Below are 17,514 nucleotides of genomic sequence, written 5' to 3' on the forward strand. Positions count from 1 at the left end.
AAAAAGAAAGAGAAAAATTCCACAAAGAACCCAACCAATAATAACTGGACAAAATAACTAACCAGACATTTCTTAAAAGAAGAAACGCAAATGTCTAACAATTATATGAAAAAGTGTTTAGCATGTCTAGTAATCAAGGAAATAGAATTCAAAACTCTACTAAGATTACATCTCTCTCTGGTCGGAACAACAATTATCAAGACTACAATAAAAAATGCTGGTGAGGATCATATACGTTGTTGGTGGGACTGCAAATTAGTACTGCCCCTCTAGAAAGCAGTGTGGAGCTTCCTCACAAAACAAGGAATGGAACCACCATATGATCCAACTATTCTGCCTCTTGATATTTATCCAAAAGAACTAAAAATCAACATATTATAGCAATGCAGCCACTTCAATGTTTATAGCAGCACGATGAACAATAGCCAAACCATGGAATCAACCCAGGTGCCTGGTAATAGATGAATGAATCAAGAAACTGTGGTATATATAAACAAAGGAGTTTTACTCAGTCATAAAGAAGAATGAAATTATGGATGGAAATGGAGAACGTCATGCTAAGTGAAACATGCCAGAATAAAAAAATCAAGGGTCAAATGATTTCTTTCATTTGTGGAAACTAGAGCAAAGTAAGAGTAGAAGACAGGGATCAAATATTATAAAGATATATGGAAGATCAGCGGACCAGAAGGAAATTGAGATGGAAGGAGGAAGGATAGTAATGGGGGAGGAAATGATGAATAATTAAAAAAAAATCACATTACTTGTATGTATAAATATACCACAAGGAATTTCACCTTTGTGTGTGTATAGAAAACACCAATCAAGGTTGGATGAATGGCTGGACATGATGGCACATGCCTGTAATCCCAGTGGCTTGGGAAGCTGAGGTGGAAGATAGAAGTTCAAAGCCAGTACCAGTAACTTAGCAAGGCCCTAAGCAATTTAGGGAGATCCTATCTCCAAATTTAAGAAATAATATAAAAAGGGCTTGGGATGTGGCTCAGTGGTTAAGTTCCCCTGGGTTCAGTCACTGGTACAGAAAAAAGTTGGATAAATGGATGAGGGAGGATCAGTGGAGTGGAAGGTTTACTGGGGGAGGGTGGAGAATGGGGATTGACATGAAGTGGATCAAATTTTATACAAGCATAATTTTGCTAGGACGAACCCAGCTACTGTGTATAATTATAATGCTCTAATTTTAAAAAGTCAGAAAACCCAAGGAAATTAAATAAATAAATAAATAGATAGATAAATAAATATCTCCTATACATTTTTATATTCAGCTTGTATGTATATACTTGAAATATTCATTCTGGTTGAAGACATGAAAAACAGTGGAGAACAAGGAGATAATGCTAATGGTTTGCTATCTCATAATATGACATAACCTAGTATTTTTAAAACTTCAGAAAGACAAATGACATATTGATATTCAGTATCATAAGGTACCACTCTATGGAATCAGTATTTCTAGCAACACTGTTATCCACATATAATTTTGTTAAGTGGCATGCTACTCTTTAGCCTGATCAAGTCTGACACAAATTTGCTCCACTTTACATATTATTCAAGAACACATCACTTGCAGGCACTGCAGATTAGGGTTATCTGATCCTCAGCATCAATCTCCATTTTGGAACACTGTGCTACCAATCCTCACACTACCCACCCATATTCATTTCATCCACTCAATGTAGCAAAAATGCCTGCAAATTCAGGGATTCTATTAATTCATCACTCAGGTAATTCTTAGTATCTTCCTTCTGGGTTAAAGTTCTTTCTTTAGCTTGTGTAGCTACTGTTCTGATAATGAACTCCCCTCTTCTACTTGAGAAAAACAATTAGATATGCAGAGCAATTTCCCAGTGAAAATGCAATTAAATCAATTCTTGAACACTTTCTATTTTGAAAGCACTCTATTAGAGCCTGGAGATACAAAATTAAAAGAGTGCTCAGGAAATAAAGCATCAATCTCATAATCTCACTAGGATATAGACATCAAAATTTTAAGAAATACAATATGAAGAACACTAAGATTAACTTATAAATAAATGTTTACTTATTCCGGTGTGGGAGAAATTCACTGAAGACTATCAAATAGATATCATTTTTAACCTGTCTTTTTTTTTTATTGTTGGTTGTTCAAAACATTACATAGTTCTTGATATATCATCTTTCACACTTTGATTCAAGTGGGTTATGAACTCCCATTTTTAGCCCATATACAGATTGCAGAATCACATCAATTACACATCCATTGATTTACATATTGCCATACTAGTGTCTGTTGTATTCTGCTGCCTTTCCTATCCTCTACTATCCCCCCTCCCCTCCCCTACCCTCCCCTCTTCTCTATCTACCCCCTCTACTGACCTTCATTTCTCCCCCTTGTATTATTTTTCCCTTTCCCCTCATTTCCTCTTGTATGTTCTTTTGTATAACCCTGAGGGTCTCCTTCCATTTCCATGCAATTTCCCTTTTCTCTCCCTTTCCCTCCCACCTCTCATCTCTGTTTAATGTTAATCTTCTTCTCATGCTCTTCGTCCCTACTCTGTTCTTAGTTACTCTCCTTATATCAAAGAAGACATTTGGCATTTGTTTTTTAGGGATTGGCTAGCTTCACTTAGCATAATCTGCTCTAGTGCCATCCATTTCCCTGCAAATTCTATGATTTTGTCATTTTTTAATGCAGAGTAATACTCCATTGTGTATAAATGCCACATTTTTTTAATCCATTCGTCTATTGAAGGGCATCTGGGTTGGTTCCACAGTCTTGCTATTGTGAATTGAGCTGCTATGAAAATCGATGTAGCAGTGTCCCTGTAGCATGCTCTTTTTAGGTCTTTAGCGAACAGACCAAGAAGGGGAATAGCTGGGTCAAATGGTGGCTCCATTCCCAGCTTTCCAAGAAATCTCCATACTGCTTTCCAAATTGGCTGCACCAATTTGCAGTCCCACCAGCAATGTACAAGTGTACCCTTTTCCCCACATCCTCGCCAGCACTTGTTGTTGTTTGACTTCATAATGGCTGCCAATCTTACTGGAGTGAGATGGTATCTTAGGGTGGTTTTGATTTGCATTTCTCTGACTGCTAGAGATGGTGAGCATTTTTTCATGTACTTGTTGATTGATTGTATGTCCTCCTCTGAGAAGTGTCTGTTCAGGTCCTTGGCCCATTTGTTGATTGGGTTGTTTGTTATCTTATTGTCTAATTCTCTGAGTTCTTTGTATACTCTGGATATTAGGGCTCTATCTGAAGTGTGAGGAGTAAAGATTTGTTCCCAGGATGTAGGCTCTCTATTTACCTCTCTTATTGTTTCTTTAGCTGAGAAAAAAACTTTTTAGTTTGAGTAAGTCCCATTTGTTGATTCTAGTTATTAACTTTTGTGCTATGGGTGTTCTATTGAGGAATTTGGAGCCCGACCCCACAGTATGTAGATCGTAGCCAACTTTTTCTTCTATCAGACGGCGTGTCTCTGATTTGATATCTCGCTCCTTGATCCATTTTGAATTAACTTTTGTGCATGGCGAGAGAAAGGGATTCAGTTTCATTTTGTTGCATATGGATTTCCAGTTTTCCCAGCACCATTTGTTGAAGATGCTATCCTTCCTCCATTGCATGCTTTTAGCCCCTTTATCAAATATAAGGTAGTTGTAGTTTTGTGGATTGGTTTCTGTGTCCTCTATTCTGTACCATTGGTCCACCCGCCTGTTTTGGTACCAGTACCATGCTGTTTTTGTTACTATTGCTCTGTAGTATAGTTTGAAGTCTGGTATCGCTATACCGCCTGATTCACACTTCCTGCTTAGCATTGTTTTTGCTATTCTGGGTCTTTTATTTTTCCATATGAATTTCATGATTGCTTTCTCTATTTCTACAAGAAAAGCCATTTGGATTTTGATTGGCATTGCATTAAACCTATAGAGAACTTTTGGTAATATCGCCATTTTGATGATGTTAGTTCTGCCTATCCATGAACAGGGTATATTTTTCCATCTTCTAAGATCTTCTTCTATTTCTCTCTTAAGGGTTCTGTAGTTTTCATTGTATAGGTCTTTCACCTCTTTTGTTAGGTTGATTCCCAAGTATTTTATTTTTTTTGAAGATATTGTGAATGGAGTGGTTGTCCTCATTTCCATTTCAGAGGATTTGTCGCTGATATACAGGAATGCCTTTGATTTATGCGTGTTGATTTTATATCCTGCCACTTTGCTGAATTCATTTATTAGCTCTAATAGTTTCTTTGTAGAGCCTTTTGGGTCTGCTAGGTATAGAATCATATCACCTGCAAATAGTGATAATTTAAGTTCTTCTTTTCCTATTTTTATGCCTTTAATTTCTTTCGTCTAATTGCTCTGGCCAGCGTTTCGAGAACTATGTTGAACAGAAGTGGTGAAAGAGGGCATCCCTGTCTTGTTCCAGATTTTAGAGGGAATGCCTTCAATTTTTCTCCATTCAGAATGATGCTAGCCTGAGGCTTAGCATAGATTGCTTTTACAATATCGAGGTATGTTCCTGTTGTCCCGAGTTTTTCTAGAGTTTTGAACATAAAGGGATGCTGTACTTTGTCGAATGTTTTTTCCGCATCTATCGAGATGATCATATGGTTCTTATTTTTAAGTCTATTGATGTGGTGAACAACATTTATTGATTTCCGTATATTGAACCAGCCTGGCATCCCAGGGATGAATCCTACTTGATCATGGTGCACAATTTTTTTGATATGTTTTTGTATCCGATTCGCCAGAATTTTATTGAGGATTTTTGCATCTAGGTTCATTAGAGATATTGGTCTGAAGTTTTCTTTCTTTGAAGTGTCTTTGTCTGGTTTAGGTATCAGGGTGATGTTGGCCTCGTAGAATGAATTTGGAAGTTCTCCCTCTTTTTCTATTTCCTGAAGTAGCTTGAAAAGTATTGGTATTAGCTCCTCTTTAAAGGTTTTGTAAAATTCTGCTGTATACCCATCCGGTCCTGGGCTTTTCTTAGTTGGTAGTTTTTTGATGGTTTCTTCTATTTCCTCGATTGAATTTGGTCTGTTTAGGTTGTCTATATCCTCCTGACTCAATCTGGGAAGATCATATGACTTAAGAAATTTATCTATGCCTTCACTATCTTCTAATTTATTGGAGTATAAGGATTCAAAATAATTTTTGATTATCTTCTGTATTTCTGAAGTGTCTGTTGTGATATTGCCTTTTTCATCCCGTATGCTAGTAATTTGAGTTCTCTCTCTTCTTCTCTTCGCTAGCATGGCTAAGGGTCTGTCGATTTTGTTTATTTTTTCAAAGAACCAACTTTTAGTTTTGTCAATTTTTTCAATTGTTTCTTTTGTTTCGATTTCATTAATTTCAGCTCTGATTTTCATTATTTCTTGCCTTCTACTTCTTTTGCTGTTGTGTTGCTCTTCTTTTTCTAGGATTTTGAGATGAAGTATGAGATCATTTATTTGTTGGTGTTTTCTTTTTTTAAGGAATGAACTCCAAGCAATGAATTTTCCTCTTAGAACTGCTTTCAATGTGTCCCATAGATTCCGATATGTTGTGTCTGTGTTTTCATTAATCTCTAAGAATTTTTTAATTTCCTCCTTGATGTCTTCTATAACCCATTGATCATTCAGTAACCTATTGTTCATTCTCCAAGTGATGTATGCTTTTTCCTTCCTTCTTTTATCGTTGATTTTCAGTTTCATTCCATTATGATCAGATAAGATGCATGGTATTATCTCTACTCCTTTATATTGTCTAAGAGTTGCCCTGTGACATAATATATGATCTATTTTTGAGAAGGATCCATGTGCTGCTGAGAAAAAAGTGTAACTGCTTGATGTTGGGTGGTATATTCTATATATGTCAATTAAGTCTAGGTTATTAATTGTGTTATTGAGTTCTATAGTTTCCTTATTCAACTTTTGTTTGGAAGATCTGTCCAGTGGTGAGAGAGGTGTGTTGAAGTCTCCCATGATTATTGTATGGTGGTCTATTAGACTCTTGAACTTGAGAAGAGTTTGTTTGATGAACATAGCTGCACCATTGTTTGGGGCATATATATTTATGATTGTTATGTCTTGTTGGTGTATGGTTCCCTTAAGCAGTATGTAGTGTCCCTCTTTATCCCTTTTGATTAACTTTGGCTTGAAATCTATTTTATTTGATATGAGTATGGACACTCCCGCTTGTTTCCGAAGTCCATATGAGTGATATGATTTTTCCCAACCTTTCACCTTCAGCCTATGTATGTCTTTTCCTATCAAATGCGTCTCCTGTAGGCAGCATATTGTTGGTCTTGTTTTGTGATCCATTCTACTAGCCTGTGTCTCTTGATTGGTGAGTTTAAGCCATTAACATTTAGGGTTATTATTGAGATATGGGTTGTTCTTCCAGCCATATTTGTTTATTTCTGTTACTAAACATGGTTTGTTTTCCTCTTTGATTATTCCCCCCCCCCTTTACTGTCCTACCTCCCACTGTTGGTTTTCATTGTTATTTTCCATTTCCTCTTCCTGTAATGTTTTGCCGAGGATGTTTTGAAGAGATGGTTTTCTAGCTGCATATTCTTTTAACTTTTGTTTGTCGTGGAAGGTTTTAATTTCATCTTCCATCCTGAAGCTTAATTTCGCTGGATACACAATTCTTGGTTGGAACCCATTTTCTTTCAGTGTTTGAAATATGTTATTCCAGGATCTTCTAGCTTTCAGAGTCTGTGTTGAAAGATCAGCTGTTATCCTGATTGGCTTACCCCTAAATGTAATCTGCTTCCTTTCTCTTGTAGCTTTTAAAATTCTCTCCTTATTCTGTATGTTGGGCATCTTCATTATAATGTGTCTAGGTGTGGATCTCTTATGATTTTGCACATTCGGCATCCTGTAGGCTTCTAGGATTTGGGGTTCTGTCTCATTCTTCAAGTCTGGGAAGTTTTCTCGTATTATTTCATTGAATAAATTGCTCATTCCTTTCGTATGGAGTTCTATACCTTCCTGTATCCCAATGACTCTTAAGTTTGGTCTCTTAATGTTATCCCATATTTCTTGGATGTTCTCCTCATGGTTTCTTAACAGTCTTCCTGAGCTGTCTATGTTCTTTTCAAGTTGAAATACTTTGTCTTCATTGTCTGATGTTCTATCTTCTAAGTGTTCTACTCTGCTGGTAGTATTCTCAATTGAGTTTTTAAGTTGGTTTATTGCTTCCTGCATTTCTAGGATTTGTTTGTTTGTTTTTTATAACCTCTATCTCCTCTGTATAGTTGATCCCTTGCTTCCTGGATTTGTTTGTGTAATTCATTGTCGAAGTGATCTTTCATTGTCTGATTTTGCTGTCTAATGTCTTCCTTGATACTCCAGATCATCTGAAGCATATATATCCTGAATTCTTTATCTGACATTCCATCTGCTGCAGCTGTTACCTCTTCTAAAGTTGAGTTGACCTGCATTGCTTGTAGTCCTTTCTTTCCTTGTCTTTTCATACTGCTTGCGTTTCTTTCTTCTTGGTGAAACTGTTGTGTTTTTGAAATTTCCCCCCCCCCCCCCATATATTTATATTGCTCTTGTATAGTTGAAAAGTCTCCCTTGCAGGTGCGGGCGGGGGCTCTGCTCTGCCCCTCCTCCAATTGGTGTGAGGTGTCTACCACACCCGTGGACCCCTGGGCCTGATCTGCCATTCTGTCGCAGGTCTGCCTACCTTGCAGGTGGGGGCGAAGGCTCTGCCCTGCCCCTCCTACCACGCCCGGGGACAGCTGGGCCTGATCTGCAGGTTGGTCGCCGGTCTGCCCACCTTGCGGGCATGGGTGGCAGTTCCGCTCCGCCCCCACTCCAATTGGGGTCACTTGACCACCACACAGGCGGGCCGCTGGGCCTGATCTGGGAGCAGGCGAAGGCTCTGCTCTGCCCCTACTCCAGTTGGGGTGAAGTGTGTACCACGCTGGCAGGCTGCTGGGCCTGATCCGCCGGTCTGTCGCAGGTCTGCTTACCTTGCCGGCACGGGCGGCGGCTCTGCCCTGCCCCTCCTACCACGCCTGCAGACCGCTGGGCCTGATCTGCAGGTTGGTCGCAGGTCTGCCTACCTTGCGGGCGCGGGCGGCGGCCCCGCTCCTCCCCTCTGGCTCGACGACAAAGCGAGAGAGACTCGGGTATCTATGACTCACCCTCCCTACCAGGAGACCAACTGTTTCCGTTGCCGCTGGCACCGATGAAGTTCTTTCCTCGGCTGCTCTCCGATGACATCAGATCTCTGCCATGCTGGCATCCCCTGTTCTATGGCTGAATCCCATTTTCTTCTCTTCCAATAGGCGGAGCTGTGCCCTCCGAGCCGAGCTTCTGCCCTCTATGTGCTGACAGAAATCCCTGTAAGGTGGCTCCTGGGAGTCTCTCAATCCTGTTAGTCCAGAGCCCTTTCACTTATCCGGCCCCTCCCCCTGTTCCTCCTCCCAGCCAGCCAGCCAGGTCCTGTTCACCTGAGGCGGTTCCCCAAGGATCTGATTACACTTGCAGCCCCACCGCGTGTCCTATATCCCGAACGATGAACACCCTCTCTGTCATTCATCTAAGCCCCAGTGCTGTGGTGGGGTGATCTGGGAACCAACAGTTTAATTTTTCCGGACCCCTTTGGTGGGCACGCCCCCAGAAACTGGCGGCTAAGATCTTGGGTGTCACCGCTGGTGTTAAGGGGAGGTGGGGATCTGGAATCCCCTCTGCTTCCCTATAGACATGCCCCCGGAGAGATTCCCGAGGTTTCCTGGCTGCTTGTATCTGGAGGGGGTGGGAGTCACACACCTGCTGACGTGGATTCCGCTGGGAAGGAATTTTGTCAGCGGAACTCTGGTGATGTCACCTCTCTGCTATGGCGGGCCCCAGGCTCCTTGCCGGAGTGTCCGAAGGGAGGGGTGGGACTGGTCTGTCTCTGGTTGGTTTCAGCTCCCGGTTCGCTATTTCATGAAGGCTTGGCGAGAGACCTCTTCCTAGAGCCCCTGCACCGCTCCTGCTGCGCTGCGCCTCAGAGGCTATCCGCCCTGACGCGGGGGCCGCGTGCAGGCAGCCGACAGTCGCCGAGTCGCGCGGGCAGCGGCTGGCGGGTCTGGACCTCTGCGCTGCGTGGCGGAGATTCACTCGTCTAGGGCAAACTGTCACCTCCAAAAATCCTACCGATTCCCGGCTGGTCTCTCTTTAGTGGAATTTTGCTAGGAGTTTCTCAGCAGGTCGAATCTAAGCGTATCCATGCGTCTCTCTGACCCAGTTGTTGAGGAGGTACTGAAAGCGCTGCCTCCCCACTCGCCGCCATGTTGGATCCCCCCTTAACCTGTCTTAAGAGGAAAAGTGTACAACAAAGCAGACATCTCGAGAACTTTATGGCTAAGGGGGAAAAAAGTAAATGAAGACAAAGTCATATGAATGTGTAATTCACAATAATAAAACTGAAAGAGATGAGGACTCACAGGGAAGTACCTATAAACATGGAGCAGAGTTAGAATATCCTCAAGGTCTGCTACTGCAGAAAGTTGATAGTAAATTAAAAAATCAACAACACAGAATGGCTTAAGCAAAGATGACATTACTTGCATTACATTATTAAAATGGCCAGCATTAGTTCTTACTTCAGGAATAGCTGGATTCAGAGATGGAGGACTGTGTCTATACCTGCATTCCACCTCAAAACCAATCATCCAGGCCACTGAGATGGGCCAAACTTGGGTTATGTGCAGTCAGTGCCACAAAAACCAGACCATGGAAGAATTGTTCAGCAAATGGAAATTTTTATGACCAAGAAAAGAGTAGATGGACATGGAGTGAGAAGAAGAAACAATATAAATCCATCCCAACTGGGTCTGCCTGTTCATGTCCTCCGGCCCTAACCACCTCTCTTCATTCTTTGGTGTGCATTCTTATTTTGGTTCTGTTCTCACACATCCTCTTGCTTTGTGGTATTAGAGGTTTGCAGATGTTCCAAACTGGATTTGTTTTAGATTCTAGTCCTTCAACAAATCTTAGTGTGTGTGTTTGAGTGTGAGTGTGTGTGAGTGAGTGTGTGTGTGAGTGTGTGTGCATGTCTGTCTCTTACTCTAAAACTTAGGGTTTCTCAGTCTTTTATTCATTACTAATTCTCCTTAAGTGACTTTTAATATGTTTTCCAACAAGGATCCTTTGCCCAGATAATTAAGGCACAAGACTGTATCAGGTAAGTTTGGGAAGATGAACTGCACTCCAGAGGACCATGAGTCACTGTAATATCTAAGATGTGTTCACCCACAAAATTTCAATTTCCAATCTCCTAGGTATGATATCATCCCCCATTGAGTATGCAGTCTGACAGGCCCTAGAGTTGAAGGTGTCTATACCTGCATTCCACCTCTAAACCAATCATCCAGGCCATTGAGATGGGCCAGAGTTGGGTTATGTGCTGTCCTACAGAAGAAGACACAGTCAGTGCCGCATAAACCAGACCACGGAAGAATTGTTCAGCAAATGGAAATTTGTATGACCAAGAAAAGAGTCGATGGACATGGAGTGAGGGTTAAGAAACAATATAAATCCATCCCAACTGGGTCTGCCTGTTCATGCAAAGTGACCATGGCAGAAGCATGAATAAAAAGCTTGACCCAAGGCAAGCAGTCTAGAAGTGATGATGAAATCAGAGGTTTAGGTAGAGACAGAGGGAAAGAGAAAAGGGAAGAATTTCTGAAACAAAATAAACAAGCTTTGGTGACCAATTGATTAGAGAGGACAAAGCAGAAGCCAAAAAAATATTAGCTGAGCTGATAGCAATGCCAGTAATCAAGATAAGTCAGGCTGGGTGAATGAAAGGCTTGGGTAAGTAATGATTTATTTTATGGATATTTTGATTACTCTTAAGATCTTCAGGGAGAGAGGACCATGGGAAATCTGGGTATTCAGGTTTGGCTATTAAGAAAGACATCACTGTGAAATCTCTAATGGGGAGACACTGACCTTGGAAGCAGATAAGAGGCACAGAAAGATAGATTACACAGCATACAATACCCAATTACAGAACCTGAGGGAGTACACTGTCTCGGGAGAAAGAAAGAAAGGTAAGTTAGGACTGGCATCCTTAGACCACAGTATCCAGGGGAGGGCAGAAATTCAAAGTGGAGGGCATGGCCTCAGTCACAGTCATGTTAAACATCATAAAATTCTGAGCTAAGACAGGATATTAAATGCAGAACGTCTTTAATGGTCACAGGTAAGAATATTTGAACTTATTTATGTTAATATGATTAAGCAATAAGCCCCAAGAGTGTAACAATAGAGACAAGAGAGGTAGGTTTTCCTACCCAATAAGCCTGATAGTAAAAGGAAGGAAACAGTATAGTAACTAGATGCCTAAAATCATTTGCTTTGGAATTGACTTTGGAATTTGGCCTGAATTTAAGTCCCCATTTTTGATGGTTTGCATGATCTTGAGCCATTCATTAAGATTCTCTTAAGATTAAGCTTGCTCACTCATAAATTGGATTAATAACAGTATTTGCCATAGAGAATCCCATTCGATCTTAATAATCAAATTAAAATAATTAGTGTAAAATGTAGAACGCCAGCACATGGGATTACTAAGTATGTTTTGTATGCTATTATTTTCTAACTGAGAGGAAAAATTCTGAGGAAATTACAATTTTGAAAATGGCAGAGGTAGAGAATAACTGACATAGCTAGGTGCAAATGGAAGTAGACCAAAACTACCTTGAGTGCCCAAAAGTGAAAAGTAAGCTTTAAGTAGGCTGAAATGAAATTATTTATCAATATAGGAGGCAAGATTGAGAAAATGGATGAAGAGGGAAATTCGATGCAGGGAGGAAAACCATGAGGAACACTAACTTCAGAAAATCTTGATTGATGTATAAAGAATCAGATGAGTTTGTCTCCAGCATGATGAAAGTGAGGTCAGAGGCTTGAGGTAAGTGGAAAACTATGGAAGGGGTGGGGAGGAGAATACATTCGGAGATAAATTGTGAGTTGAGTGCAAATGTCTTTGATTGAGAGAGGAGCCAAGGAGAATTGGCACTGAGTGAACTGGTGGTTGAAGAAAATGGCCCACTGCCTGACATTTTTCAGCAGTGTTTTGGAAGTAGCAAGAGAGAGCAGATATTAAGTAGCAGAAGTAGTCCAAGATCATGTGCAACACAAGACTAGAATGAAACAACCCCAGGAAACCCCCAGTTTTGGAGAACAGAATCATAGCCTATGGGTTTGAGCATTGTTGAAGTAGTACAGTATGAAAGTACAACAAAGTAAGTGTTGTGTGAATTAAAGATGTACTGAGAAAAAGACAATTAAGGAAACAGAGGTCATGATGAAGAAAAAGGTAAATTTTACTGGAGGCTGAGGACGATGAAAATTTGCTATCTTGAGTCAGAGAAGGAATATTCAGAGGTAAGTTCTCAAGAATGCACTTTTGAAAAGGTAAAAACACTTTGCTTTTTCAAAGCATGAATATTTTCCTCATAATGACCAAAGAGGTTACCTAAAATGCTTGCAGTGAAGGCTTCTAGAAATTGCTCCCTTCCATAAAATATGCCAAATGTACCATAAAGCGAGCTATCATGCAGCTGCCCAATAGAAACAGCCTGGAAGGTGACAGATATTTTAAAGAGATGAGGGAAGGGGGTAAAATTACTTTTTAAATTAAGTCTTTGAACTGTATATACAGATCTTTAAAACCAATTGTCAAATACTATATGGAACATTTGAAGTATTATTTGAAATTTTCTTTGGATGAATATTCATGCCTTAAAGCATCGCAACATATAGCATCTGTAGATGAAATTTTGGTAGCTTGAGTCAGAAAAGAGATATTCAGACTATAAGTTCTCTTGAATGCACTTTTGAAAAGTTAAAACAATGCTTTTTAAAATCACAAATATTGGGCTGGGGTTGCGGCTCTGTGGCAGAGCGTTTGCTTCGCACATGTGAGGCACTGGGTTAGATTCTTGGCACCACATAAAAACAAATGAACAAAGATGTATCCATCTATAACTAAAAATAAATTTAAAAAGCATGAATATTTTTGTCATAAATGACCAAAGAGATTACCTAAAAATGCCTAGAATTGCATAGAATATTACACAATATCAGATAAATAATATTTAGTTCATTAAATATTAAATCATATGTGATATTAAAATAGCTTTCCTATGATTATAAAACTTGAGACAAAATTAATGCCAATTACTTGTGAGAAAAGAAGACTGAAAGTTTGAGGAAAGACTGGCAAATGACCATAATGGTCACTAGGAATGGTGTCTTCAAATGTCATCAAGAGTAGCATTTCACCTCCCAGATCTCTTTGAGAACACGAGAAAAACCACAGATTCCCCTGCTCCAACAAATACAATCAAGTGTTCACTTCTGCAGCACATATCCTAAAAATCAAATAGACACAGATTATAAGATCCCTCATCAAAGATGACATGCAAATTCATGAAAAATGTAAGTAAGCACAAAAGTAGACTTTTGCTTCCTATGTCAAAGGTTTATAGGTTTCTCAAGAGTATATAGGTTCTTGTTTGTGAATCCTGAAACATTCACTCACAATAAATGATTTTTTTCCTAAGAAAAACTATGATCCCAAGAAGTAATCTGACAACATCCTGAAGAAGGAATTGAGAATATTCTCTAATTCAAAAGGACGAGGTGGGGAACAAAATCTCAGAGCAACCACAAAATTGATATTGTAGACAACTTTCCTTATTTTGGACATAAAGGAGTTAGTCTTAAAGCTATCTCAATTTCTGATATTTATCAATGGTGGCATCTCAGTTATACATGTTCCTTTAAATGTATCTGTTGCAATGTCTCATAGGTTTTTTTCATAAAAATTTGATGTTTATTGTTATACACTCTATAATCAGAAACTCTCTTCGACTTAGACCAGTGGGACCACTACTGTTATGGTCTAGATGTGGAGGTGTCCCCCAAAAGCTCACATGTGAGACAACGCAAGAAGGTTCAGAGAAGAAATGATTGGGTTATGACAGCCTTAACCCAATCACTGAATTAATCCCAACAGGATTAACTGAGTGGTAACTGAAGGCAGGTGGGGTGTGGCTAGAGGAGATGGCACAACGGGGTTGTGGCTTTGGGATATATATTTGTATCTGTCAAGTGGAGTCTCTCTCTCTCTGCTTCTTGATCATCGTGTGAGCTGCTTCCCTCCACTACACTCTTCCGCCATGATGTTCTGCCTGACTTGAAGACCTGAGGAATAAAGCCAGCTGTCTATGGATTGAGAGCTCTGAAACTGTGAGCCCTCAAATAAACTTTTCCTCTTCCATATTTGTTCTGGTCAGGTCTTTTAGTCACAACAGTGAAAAAGCTGACTAAAACAACTATCTTTTGAAGAATCCTACAATTCAAAAAACAAGTGCACACAATACTTTCAAATGAGTACACAAGTGCTGTATTGTGAAGCTCTGTATTTGCTCTCCACCCGCTGTCATCAATCACACTAATAAGGTCCTACAGAAAACCCTTCTGTGCATATCCTACCCTGTTCCTTGAGACCACAGAAGACCCTTGTAAGTATCAACAGGGTTTGTGGGTTATTTAGCAGCTAGTAGCTCCACAAACCCTGTTGACACTGGAGCTAATGAACCCTCCTTTGGAGCTCAAGGAGGATTTAAGAGGAATTAGTGCTCTGGTAAGGAAAAGACTAGTTGTTAATTTATCACAAATCCTCCTTTTCTGTTACGATTGCAATAAACTCTTACACAAAGGATCACATCCCTAGTGTCCTATAACTTATTTCCTTATTTTTTTATTCACGTTCCAATTCATACTGCACATAGACTCACAATGTAAATGCACAGATTGTTCCAAACATAGTAGCTTTTTTTTTTTAAATGACAGTAAGGTAATATTTACTCTATTAAATAATTCATATCAGTCTTAAGTTTATATATATATAAATACATCTGTGTACAAGTAATATCCATTGAAGTGTCTACTTGTTTATCTTGGAAAAGAGATGAACATTAAAATTGGTTTTATTAAAATACTTTAAGTTTAGTAGTTTTCCTTAAAGAATATTATTTTGTTAATTTTTTGGGGGGTGGGGTGGGTACTGGAGATTGACCTCAGGGACACTCAACCACTGAGCCACATCCCAAGCCCTATTTTGTATTTTATTTAGAGATAGGGTTTCACTGAGTTGCTTAGCACCTCACTTTTTGCTAATCCTGGCTTTGAACTTGTGATCCTCTTGCCTCAGCTTCCCAGGCCGCTGGGATTACAGGCATGCGCCAACACACCTGGTTATTTTGTTAATTTGAAATAAATAATGATAAATATTATTAAAGGAATACTTTGATCTTATATAAAATGATTTTAAATTTTAAATATTCCATTAATTTATATGTTCATGAGAATATATTTACTTTGCATATTTTGAATATAATTCCTTTTTTTTAGATTATGACTATTTTTCAAAAAAAATGATTATACCGATATCATTAAATACATTATTGAAATCACATAATATTGAATTATGCTATGTATTTTGGTGTACACAAATTCTGATTTTTGCAATTGTTCTTCAAGTTGTACATATTGTCATTATTTAAACTCATATTTAGTCCTGTTTGTATTTTTTAACTTTAATTTTACCATTTTTTGATAGTAACACTGCTGATTTTACTCCTCACCCCATACCATCACTTACTGTTCTCTTTTACTTATTATCAAACTTTTATCATTTTAAGTGAGTCCCATCAAATAACAATCATTTTTCAACAAGTCTCTGAATTTTAATGGAGGGAGGTGAATTTAGACTACTTATATTTAATAACAGATATACTTTATTTTATTCCTTATGAGTAATTTTGCTTCGTTATTTATTTCAAGTGCTGTTTCCTCCTTTTCTTCCTTTTCCTTATTATTGGTGTTAACAAATTACTGTTCATTACATTCTTTCCCTTGCTAAACAGAAATATTTTTTCAATTTTCAATCCCTTGAATGTTGTTCTTCATTCTATTAATAGTTTACACTCCTCCTGTGGATCTGCTTGCTATTAAGTTTTGAAATAAATTTGCAGAATTTTATAAGGTTTCCTCCATATCTTTAGACATCAGAGATTGTGCCAGTTCATCACAGTCTTTTTACCCAACCAGTGGGTTAATTCTGCACAATCAGATATTTCTTCAGTTCAGGAATATTTTAGTCCATTATTTAGTTTTGGTCTCTTGTCTATCATATGCTGTTCTCTCTCAATGAAATACCACTGATTCAATAAAATTTGCACTGCATACATTCTCCAAGTATCATACAAATATTTTCCTTATGCTATTCAAACCTGTTTTTCCCTTCCAATTATTCAACCATTCAGTAATTTTGAGGAGTAGGTAACTGGGGATTGAACTCAGGGGTACTTGACCACTCAGCCACCCCACCATCCCTATTTTGTATTTTATTTAGAGAGAGAATCTCACTGAGTTGCTTAGCGCCTTGCTTTTTGCTGAGGCTGGCTTTGAACTCGTGATCCCCACACCTCACCCTCTCAGGCCACTGGTCAGTAACTTTTGTTGTTGTTGTTTTAACTCTTCTCCTGACTTATTAAGTTGCAAATAATGTTTGGTTTTTTATTCAAATTCAAAGAATTTTATACCTAAGTACTTTTTATTATTTTAAGTCACAATGCCAAATGCTAGCACCCTGGCCAGGTGTTCTTTTTTTTCTGACCATTCTTATCGCTAGATCACTTTAAATGACTTTTTGTTTTCATTTTTTTTTTTTTTTTAGAAATTACTACTGCTGTTTTATGTCATTTGGAACTGCAGACCTATAGGTAAACACAGTCCTGAAGATGATAGAACAGAGGCAATCATCACCTACCTCAAAAATGAAATGTATAAAAGACCTCTACAAAAGAATTTTCTTACATTCTAGTCTTCCTGTATTCTTATGTGCAGGAAACACTTTGCCTGCCCCACTGGCCTCTTGGCTTCCAGGGAGATTGGGGTTAATCATTTCCACATCTGGGTCCACAAGTTTCCATGGGTCAAGCTCTGTCTAAGGTCTATCCAGGGGCCCCTGTTGCTGGTATATAGATATGCCCGAAACTGAGAAAACAAATTTCATATCTTCATAAGGTTCCACAAGACTCATGACAAGAGTGGGGAATGGAATAGAAAGGTTGAGAGGGTCATCTGGTTCCTTAGCACATGCATACACAGTATGCAGAGCCTTTGTGTGAATGCACAGGCAGGCAGACAGTCATACACACAGCCTTTGATCACTAGCTGATAGCTCATAATACAGAGACATTTAGTTATAATAGTCATCTAGATTTGAAATCTCAAGAGTACAAAATTAGAATTTTTAAAAAAAGAAGATCAAATGTGGAATTTAGCTGAAGATTGCTAAATATTTTATTTTCCATGGAGGGAGTACAAAATATTGTTTCATTCTTATGCATTACTTGAAAACAAAGGGTTTTTTGTTGTTGTTTTAAAGTAACATACACATCCTACAGAATATTACAGGGACAGATGTAAAAATTATTCATAAAATATT

Source organism: Marmota flaviventris, chromosome 1, assembly GCF_047511675.1.
Source record: "Marmota flaviventris isolate mMarFla1 chromosome 1, mMarFla1.hap1, whole genome shotgun sequence".
Taxonomy (NCBI): domain Eukaryota; kingdom Metazoa; phylum Chordata; class Mammalia; order Rodentia; family Sciuridae; genus Marmota; species Marmota flaviventris.